The 10380-nt window shown below is 46.2% G+C and overlaps 1 long non-coding RNA gene across 1 annotated transcript; it reads left to right on the forward strand.

Annotated features, from left to right (window-relative positions):
* The first annotated feature begins 2171 nt into the window (after positions 1–2171).
* LOC141415025 (uncharacterized) lies at positions 2172–10150 on the forward strand. Its single transcript, XR_012440044.1, has 3 exons — positions 2172–2475; positions 5825–5880; positions 9943–10150. It is a non-coding gene; the product is annotated as an uncharacterized lncRNA (long non-coding RNA).
* Positions 10151–10380: the final 230 nt, after the last annotated feature.

The raw sequence follows: 10380 nt of genomic DNA on the forward strand, positions 1-10380 counted from the left end.
TATTATTTTTTTGCTTCTTCTGTCTTTTTTGTGGGGTGGAGACATTCTTCATGCTCATCACTGAATGAACAGGAGGGTCTCACTTGGGGACTCAGAGCCGAGCGAGGTCTCACTGGCAGACTGGTGACCTGGGGAAGGAGCTATCCAGTTGCTCAGGCCACCTCAGCATCCAAACCTAACTGTTGGTTTCCACTTAGTCAGGGTATGGTGGCACTGGAGGTCCAGGTCTACGTTGAAAACTGTCCGGGGAGGGTTCAAAAGCAGTCCCTGCTTTAACAAGAAGGTACTGTGGTCATACCCAAGGTGTGACCTTCTGAAGTCTTTGGCATCAGTGATTTAATGACTTCTGGATCCTGCATTTGCCTAAGCTCAGCCCAAAGGACAGTCCCACAAAACAGGGCTGGCAAAGTGGCTCAAGGTGTAGAATGCCTGCCTAGCAAGCCCCCGAGAGCATGACTTTAAACCTTGGTACTGCCAAAAAAAAAAGAAAATGAAAAAGGCAGCAGAGTGATAGAGCCCAGAAAACAGGGCCCTGGTTCTGTCGTTCATTTTGCCGGTTTCTCTGTACCAGGTTTCTGAAAACGGATTGCTATAGGAGACATTCCTGTGGCTGGCTGGTTCTGCGTGGCTTGTTTTACCTCTGCTTCTGTCTCCAGGTCTTGGTATTCCCCAGCGGAACTGGTAAGCAGGTCAATCCATTTGATTTCTTTGTTTTCCTTGGGAATTATATTCCGTGCTTTAGCACACTTAAGGCATCGTAAACTTCCCGCCTAATGTTCTGATCATGAGCCGAATTAACAGCCAAATGGTTATTTGAACTGGTGACCTCTGATAGCAGCTCCTCGGTTACTTCGGTTACTTCATCCTGTGACCTCGCACCTGCCCACTGGACTTTCTTACCACTTTCAACTGAAAAACATGTCAACTCTTTTTTGTTTTTATCTTCTTCTTTGCTTTGTTTACTTTCTGAAGAATCAGAGTCTATAAATTCTGTAGCCTGTTTCCTATCCCCAGGGACCTAGCCAGTGGTTTCTGCTATGTGTCTGAGAAATCACACTGATGCAAGGGACGGACCCCGCCGCAACAGCACATTTCCAACCAGTTAGTCTCTGTGGCGTGCTTACAATCATTTGAGGGCCCAGTATTCACAAGTATCGGTCCTAAGGTTTTGGTAAGGTCTTTGTTGGTGTTTTGGTATTGGAAAATGTGAAAATGGCAAATGAAATGTTACTTGGTCTAAAGAAACTTGTTTTTTTTATTTGTTTTGCTTTTTTGAGACAGGGTCATGAAATGTAGTCCAGGCTGGCCTTGAACTCTCTATCCTTCTGTCTCAGCTACCATAGTGCTGGGATTATAAGCATGCACCACCCCATCCAGACAGTTGGTTTTACAGATGTGAGGGAAAAGAATGCAAAATCTCTTATTAGTATCTTTATCATGATTACATATTGAAATTATAGTTTGAGTTAAATAAAATTCTATCATTAATATTAATTTCAACTGTTTCCTTTTTATTTCTCAAATGTGACTGCTAGAAAATTTTGAATTATAAATGTGCCACATATTCTATTTCTAACAGAAAGCTCTGTGTCAGAATTCATCTAAATTAATCTCTTAATTTTCACAGTCAGAGAATCAAGGACTAAAGTTTGATGGCCCAGTGCTAGAATTGAAGTCAAAACACCTGCTTTCAAGTTCAAGTCCAAATTCTTATCAACTGCCTTTGGGCAAGCGATGTACCTTTTCTTGGTCTTGTTTCTTCATCTATAAAAAGAAGTAATTATAGAAGCCCTACTTAAAAGGGTTACTTAAAAAACAAGTGAGATAACGTGTAGAAAGGAACTCTGCAAACTCTGAAGTATCACAAAGATATCAAATGGCTATTGTTGTGACTACTGATAACGACTAGTGCCCAAGCCAAATAAACAACAGTCCCCGGGTGCACCCATCGCTTGAAAGGCCCTGAATTTGGTACTTCTAGACTCTTAGTGGTTGAACTCAGTTGAGTTCAGGAGTTAGTCCATGTGCTCATGAAATGTAAAATGACAATATTCAATGAAAAACAGTGATTTGAGTAAGACATGGAAAACTCATCCCAAGGCACATATAAATAACCGTGAGAGTCGCTGCTTTTTCTTTCTTTTTACAGATCAATGCAGGACCATAGCATAGGGGTGGAGGAAGAGAGTAACAAAAAGAGGAATGAGTTGTTTCCATTTGCAGACGGGTCTGTCATCTGAGTGCTGAGCGAAGGCAGAAGAGTCTATGGAAGGCTGTGGACATCACCAGCCGAAGGACTCTGTCAGGAGCCTTGGGACGAATTGTGTGGGAGAGCTGCCAGTTCCCGGCAACTCTTATCTCTCCTCTTCCTCCTGCTATGTACAAGCCTGACTCTGCGACGGTGTGGTGATTGGCCCAGCCTAAGTACCTCATTTTGAAACCAGGGGTGGCCACACAGGCCGTTCTGGATGAGAGGTAAGCTGAAGTTGTTGGGTTGGGCTCTCAGAAAAGCTCCTTAAAAGGGAGTGCTCTCCTCCTGCGTGGCCCAGGGCGTGATATAGCCATGACTTCAGCAACTCTCTTGTGAGCATAAGCTCAGAAGCCAACCCTTCAGAGACAGGAGAAAGCTAGAGTAAGCAAGGGGACTGGATAACATCGTGGCCACGCTGGGCTGGCCTGAGACTCCAGTCTTCCTTCTTCTCATTTCGTGGGACTGAGACCTTGCTTAAGCCGCTGGTGGTTGGTCTTCCATTTGATGCAGTCGTTCCATCTCCTGAACACTGTCAAGTGTATTAGTACACGTGCCTGAGCTCCACGTGCCAGTGACCGAGTGTTTGAGGATCTTATTCAGACAAAGGCAAGAAGGTCACAGAAGGAGGGCATGGCAGGGTGGACAGGGGGTGAAGCCCCGGTCCTTCTTAGGAGAATGTGGCCAGGAATGGCTCAAATAATCCCGAAGAAAGAGAGACAGAAATACTGTTAGAAGCAACATAAAAGAAGTAAAGAATTAGGTCCTGACCTGTGCCTGGCCACCTACTTCAAATCTCCTCTGCATATGGTGATGGAAAGGGGAAATTAGTTGGCAAAAAGAAATTTACTTTGAACTGATTTCTTTTAAAAAAAAAATTTGATCACACATTTTTAAAATTAAAAAAATAAAACGTGATTACAAAACACCTAACGTAGAAGTTACCATCTCAATCATTTGAACAGATTTCTTTTAGTTTTTTTTTTTTTTTTTTTCCCAGTGCGGCAGGGCCTTGGGCATGCAAGGCCTGTGCTCTACCTCTGAGCTATGCCCCCAGCCTCAGATCTTTCATCTTTCTTCCTTTGGCTTAAACTCAGGGCTTCACACTTGCTAGGCAGATGCTCTACCTATTAGCCACTCCTGCAGCCTTTGATTTAGTTTGTTTTTCAGATAGGGTCCCAAGTGTTTGCCTGGGGTTGGCCTTTGACCATGATCCTCCTATCTCTGCCCCTCACACAGCTGAGATTATAGATATGTGTGTCACCACACCCAGCTCCCAGATTTCTGTTTAATATCATCCTTTAAATCATGCTTTCTTTCAGGCTGCCACCCAGAATATAAGCCTGCAGATTGATGGCCCAGGAAGGAGAGGGAAGGCAGTGTCTATCTTTGGGTTCCAAGCAAAGTTTCTCAACTTGTTTTTGAGTTAATGGTATGGAAACCCAGACTGTATGGAAGGGGGGGTGGGATCAGGCCTGGAAGATTAGAGAACAGGATTTGCCACCCTCCAGGTGGGGAGGTTCCAAGAAATGACAGAGGGACTGTTCTGGGCCCCTTTCTGAGCACAAGGGTTTGGGGAAGACTGGTCAGGTGTGCTATTGATTGAGGGAACTTGCTTCATTTCATGGGAGTTGGAGAAAGTCACCTTGAAATTGTCCCTGTACCCAACTGGGCGGAGGGGAGAGCATCAGAGTGAAGATGGAGGCCCCATGGGGTTAGCAGAGGAAGCACCTGAATTTAGCTTTTTTCAGATGTCTTGGTATCTGTCTGTGGCAAAGACATCTGGAGTGTCCATGTGAGTTGAGGGGAGGCTGAAATTCAGTAAGAGTGTTGCTGGAAATTTACCATAAAAGCCATGGCAGTGGGGATGCGGTAGCTATCTGGGGGTCCATCAGATGTGGGTCATAGCCGGATTCTAAGAGGATCTGTGGGGGACATGAGGGAGGCCTCCACACAAGACAAAGAAGACAGAGCAAGAGTCTCTGACCATGGATTATAGGCAAGTAGGCAAGAGCCATGGCTTTGGAAACTGGACCAGTTGAAGGAGGACAAGGCCCTGCAGCAGTCACTATGTGCTAGGTAAAGCTGCGCTAATAAGTGCGTCTGAGTCTTAAAACATAGTGATTTATTTCTCATTCTGCCCTCCTGTCTTCTTGGTCTGGGACCCCACCTTGTCTGGGTTCCCTCAGAGAGGGGAAAAGAGAAGAGGGCTGGTAGAAAGCAGCATGACATTGACTCTAACCACATCTGCAAGGACATGTCACCTGTCCTGTACTTTCACTTGTTATTGGCCAAGGCCAGTCACATGGTGGCAATGTCAATGGGGTGGGAAAGAAGACTTCTCCTTTAGGAGTCATTGAAGGTCCCAGGGCTTGGAGCAGGGATGGATGACCCAATTGCAGGAAGTGGGGGGAGTAGCTGTGGATGAGAAGAGCAACTGTGGTAGGGCTGTGCTGCTTGTCTTCCAACAGGGGCTCACAGCAGCCACTCTTGCCTCCTCCTTGAATCCCCCCAAGAGGTAAGGATTTACCTACAGAGTTCAAGGCCCTGAGCTCTGGATGGGACCTTGCTGGGCTGGCCTGGCTGAGGGGAGAGTAGTGGCTTAGATGAGGTGGTGAACAGAGAAGCAGCATATCTCCTGTTGCCATGAAGGGGTCTGAATGACTGTGGCTCTCAGCCATCACCAGAAGGTAAAGGACCAAGACTGCCCAAGAGGCTGCTCTGCTACCTCCCTCTTAAACCTCTTGATCAGGACCTCAGCCTGGCCCCCAGGGGCCACTCTCCCCAGTGAAGGATGACACCAGCACAGGCTTTCTGGGCTGCAAGAGGAGTTTGCCCTAAGCTGAGGGAATCAATCTATTTATCTCAAGCTGTTTCCAAAGGACTTTTCTGCTTCTTTTTTTCTTTAATTACATAACTTTTTTTTTTTTTTTGAGGTATTGGGGTTTGAACTCAGGGCTTACATCTTGAGACACCCCACCAGCTCTTTTGTGTGATGGTTTTTTTCAAGATAAGGTCTCCGAACAATTTGCCCAGGGTGGTTTCGAATGGCAATCCTTCTGATCGCTGCCTACTGAGTAGCTAGGATTACAGGTGTGAGCCACTCGCGCCCGCCCGGCTACACAACATTTTTGTAACATGCTTTGAATACAATAAACAGAACTGAGCAAAACCCGAGCTTTGTTGAAGAGCTGGGAGATGGCTTCCTTGTACTTGCCCTCATTCATTTCTTCCTTATTCAATATAGGCCTGACTGAACTGAGGCTGGGATAGGAGAACCGGCTGCAGCCAACTCCCAGGAAGGGACAGGACGACCTAGAGAATGAGCTGTTAGTTAGTGAGGGGCCATTTTCACCATGTGCCCTGCAGATGTCCCCGCTGGTCCCCACAGGAAGGCCAATTCCCCCCATTTGGTTCACATATAGGCTGTAGAGCTCTCGGAGTTCTTAGGTCCTGGGCCATAGGACTGGAGCAGGAGCAAATGGCTATAAACTCAATGGGTTGTAGAAGGGTGGGAATCCTCTTCTCATCAACTCAGTCTCATGACATCACCTCCATGACATCATCTCTTTCAAGATGCCTGAGCCTCAAGTTAGAGTCCATGTTCATACTCCTCCTGGGAAGACCTGAAGGTAAGTCAAAAAGACCATGTGTAGTGAGTCATTTGTGAGCACCAGAGCTGGGGGGAGAAGTTCTCAGATGTGGAAAGGGGCACAGGAAAGTTGTGTGTGTGTGTGTGTGTGTGTGTGTATGAGAGAGAGAGAGAGAGAGAGAGAGAGAGAGAGAGACAGACAGAAGCAGATCAACTTTGCAAACTGCTGCTTTGACCTTTCCCCACCCCCATCTGGAGCAGAAGAGGGTAGAGCCCAGACTGGGTACATGGGTGAATCCATTTTGCCTGTGTTGCTACAAAGTAGGATGGCAAGCCTGGGGGCACGGGGGACAAGCCATGCATTGTGGAAGGGTGAGGTCTGAGTGGTCACATCCTGCCTAGCCCTGTGAGCCATGCCTCTTAGGGGATGGGGTGACCAGGGAGGTAGGCCCAGATTGCAGAACACTTTCTGCTGAGGCCTGGGCATCTCTGTGTGGGGCCTGTGAGTGGGCTGTGCTGTGGTGGTGGTGGAAGAGGGGAGGACTGTTCTCCTCTATTCTCAGCTGGCTCCATTCTCAGAGCCTCAGAGCTCAGTGGTGTCCTCAAGGCTCCCACAGCTTGAGGACACCATTTTTTGACTATGTCCAATGTGATAGATCACATGGTTTTTATTAAGGACAGCTCTTCTGTAGGTTCCCTCCACCCACTGTCCTGAACCCTGGATGGTTGATAGCTCATTTGCTCTGAGGGGCTCATAATTGAAATAACATGTTTGTAAATAACATGTTTAGAGGTACATCCTAGCTCAGGAGGGTCTGCCCTTTAATAAAAGAGAAGACTCATTAGAAGCTGAATTGCTGGTGGCAGGGAGCCTTTTTGTTCACTCCCGCCATGAAGATAATATGGTTAGCTCCATATTGATAAAGCACATTAGAATTTACAAAATCATTTCCCATAAGGCACCCCACTTGATCCTTTAATCAATTGTTAGAGGTAGGTAAGGTAAGGACTGTTGTCATCACTTGCAACTGAAGAAACTGAGGCCCAGAGAGGGCAAGGGATATATCTGACGCCACACAACCAGCTGTTGGCAGAACTGGGACAGGGACTGGATTCTTTTCACTCTGGGCTAGGTCTTTTCTGTGATGTGGCCCATAAAGGCTTCTGGGCACAAGGGTATGGAAAGGTCAAAACTCAAAGAAGCACATGGAGGTGGTTTGGAATCAGAGAGCCTGCCTTAGGATTCTCTCCTTATCTGTCTCTCATAAATTAATTGATACCTCAGAGCCTCAGTCTCCTCACTAGTAAAATGGGGATAGTCACCCTACTGAGGGCCCAAAATTTGTGTCTACCCCAAATTCATAGGTTGAGATCCTAACCCCTAATGGGATGTCATTAGAAGGTGGGCCTTTGGGGAGGTGATTAGGTCATAAGGTTAGAGCCCTCATGAATGGGATCAATGTCCTTATAAAAAGACATAAGACAGTGTCCACCATGTAACCGTAGGAGAGGAAGTTGACAGTCTGCAACCCAGAAGACAGCCCTCACCAGAGTCCTGCCAGGCTGGTATCCTGATCTCAGACTCCCAGCTCCAGAACTGTGGAAATAAATACTGGTTGTTTAAGCCTCCCCACTGCCAGCTTATAGTATTTCATTATAGCAGCTGGACTAAGACAATTCTCTTTCCATAAACAAGGTTACTGTGAGAATCAAAAATGAGATAATATAATTGAAAAATAGTTGCAGAATGCAAAAAGCATCCCACCAGGTCCATTCCAGGAAGTGAGGGCAGGGCCCTCTTCACACTGTGCACTCCCTTCCTTTGGGGGGAGCGGCAGCCTCAGAATAGCCTTCAGCTCTCTCCTCCCTGCTTCCTCTGGGATTAGCCTGAGTATTTTCTTCTGTAGAAACAAAAAAACAAAACAAAAAAAAAATCAAAGCAGTTGCTGAAAAACCAAATGCCCGCTTCAGCTTCCCCTCAGCCACCCTTCTGTTCCATGGGGCCAAGAGGATAGGATGTGGATGGAGGATGGGTTCAGTTGGGGCTGTTCAATGTCCTCATGCCTGCAAGGGCTACCAGGAAGATTCCTGGATGAATTGTATCATCTGATTGACTGTAAAGAGCACAGACCGCAGCTGGTCATCCTTTGAGGGGTGAGACTGATTCTTCTTGGCAGAAGGGGTGAGGAGGAGAAGGGCCCAGCTTTGTCAGGCCTGAGAGCACCAAGGACCAACCTGGATGTGCCCAAAGAAATGCATCCTGTCCTATGTCAGACATAGTTATTTATACCAACTAACACCTTTCTGGCCATTTGTAAAAGAGAGTTCTGAATTCTGTGAGTTTCTTTTCTTTCCCCTAATGATCAGCAGCTGAGTTTTCAGGGTGTGTTTATCTTTGTCTAGAAAGGGAGAGACCAGTTTGGGAGGGAAAACAACCCACAGTGTGTGTGTCATGTAGCACACATACCACTCCAGATGGGAGCAAGCCTGGTTCTGCCCCTGGCGAGTCCAGTGGACTGTGGACTTGGGGTCTTCACTTGAAGTACATTGGTTCACTGGTTCATCTCTGTCTCTTCAGCTGTATCTGAGGGGATTGTTATACTCAGAGCTCAGCAGAGAATTTTTTTTTTTTTTGGTGGGACTGGGGTTTGAATTCAGGGTTTTGCACTTGCAAAGCAAGCACTCCACCACCTGAGCCACCCTGCCTGTACTCAGAATTCAGTAATGGCAGCAGAAGGGATTCATTGAGTAGAAAGGAACTTATATTACAAAGTGACCTATCCGTAGTTCTTTAGACAGGCAGGCACAGACATAGACACAGCAATCTGACATAATATGACATATGTGTCTGCTGTTTATTTCCAGGGGATTGAGAAAGGAGTGGTTCCAATCCATGTTCTAGCCCAGGTTTCTGGCTGACTACAGGCTCTGCCTGTTCTTGTGACCCTCCTCTTGTTGCAAACTCTTTTGAGTCCCATGTGGTCCCATATCATTAGCACCCTTTCTTCTTGGGGCACTCAGTCCAGGAACCCTTAGGTTTTCTGTTAGTAATTTTCCAAGGGTAGACTTTAAATACAAAGTTTAGTGGGCAGGTTTTTGCAGCTCGATTTCTTTGCTGTTTGCTATACTCCAGCCTTGTGTGGATGAAGGAAAGTAGGAGGTGTGACTCCTAGCCAGCATCCATCCTGATAAATAAACCTGCAATACCTAGAGTCTTCTTTCTGCCAATGGCATGGTAGGTCCGGTTTTATTGGCAGCCTTGGGTTTTGATAGGGAAGGCACAACTTCTTAGGTGAACATTCCATCGAAGAATTTTCCTCTGTTTTCCCATGAAAACATTTTCTGAACCAATACTACATGGCTATTGGATATATGTATACAAGCCCTGTGTGTTACTGTAACATCCCAAATGAAGGCCAGGTATGAGATGAAGCTGGAGGCTATAGACTTCTCTCTTGCAAGTGTTGTAAGGGCTGTGTAGCTCATCACTAGGCAGATCCAGGAAGGTGGATCATGTAGTTAGAGGATTTTTAAAGGAGGGGCTTTGGAGTTTAATTACTCAGGGATGATGAGGAGTGTCTGGCTGGGCAAATACATCACTTGCTTGGTGGAGTTAGAGAAGAGTCCAGTGAGTGAGAACCCAGGATTCATTCTATTCAGTTAATTTGATAAGTATGACTTGAGCACATGCTACAGGCCAGGTGGTCTTCTAGGAGACAGGGATATAGCAATGAACATAACAGACAAAATCACTGTCCTCTTGGTGCTGAGTTTTTAGTGACTCCACTCAATTTGACTGTGAGGTTGAAGTTTCAGTGCCCTGAGCAAATGGCTTAGGTGGGATCGCCTCCACTCCCTTCTTTCCATCTTACTCTACCCAACCCTGGGGTTAGTATCCTGCTTTTCAGTGGTCAGACTTAAGATCCTCCTTGGAAAAGATCTCAAGTTCTAGTGGCCACTAATCTGAGGTCATCTCTCAGGCCATCTCTCAGGCCATCTCTCAGGAGTTCCTTTGAGCTTAACTAAGAATACAGTTTTAGGTCTGAGGTCACAGAAGCAAACCTGCTTCCCCAGTTCCCATATTGCTTCTCATCTTTTCCAGGTGACCAACTACATACTGAAAAACAAATGCAAGGCAACATCTTAAAAGAAGGCAGAGAGAAAGATGTACCAGATGAACAACGGACTTCTCCAGTGAAACAATGAAAACCAGAAGATAATGAAATCTCTGAGAGTAACTTCCTTTTTTTTTTTCATTTTTCTTTTATTATTCATATGTGCATACAAGGCTTGGTTCATTTCTCCCCCCTGCCCCCACCCCCTCCCTTACCACCCACTCCGCCCCCTCCCTCTCCCCCCCCCAATACCCAGCAGAAACTATTTTGCCCTTATTTCTAATTTTGTTGTAGAGAGAGTATAAGCAATAATAGGAAGAAACAAGGGTTTTTGCTGGTTGAGATAAGGATAGCTATACAGGGCATTGACTCACATTGATTTCCTGTGCGTGGGTGTTACCTTCTAGGTTAATTCTTTTTTGATC

This window comes from Castor canadensis, chromosome 12 (assembly GCF_047511655.1).
Source record: "Castor canadensis chromosome 12, mCasCan1.hap1v2, whole genome shotgun sequence".
Taxonomy (NCBI): Eukaryota; Metazoa; Chordata; class Mammalia; order Rodentia; family Castoridae; genus Castor; species Castor canadensis.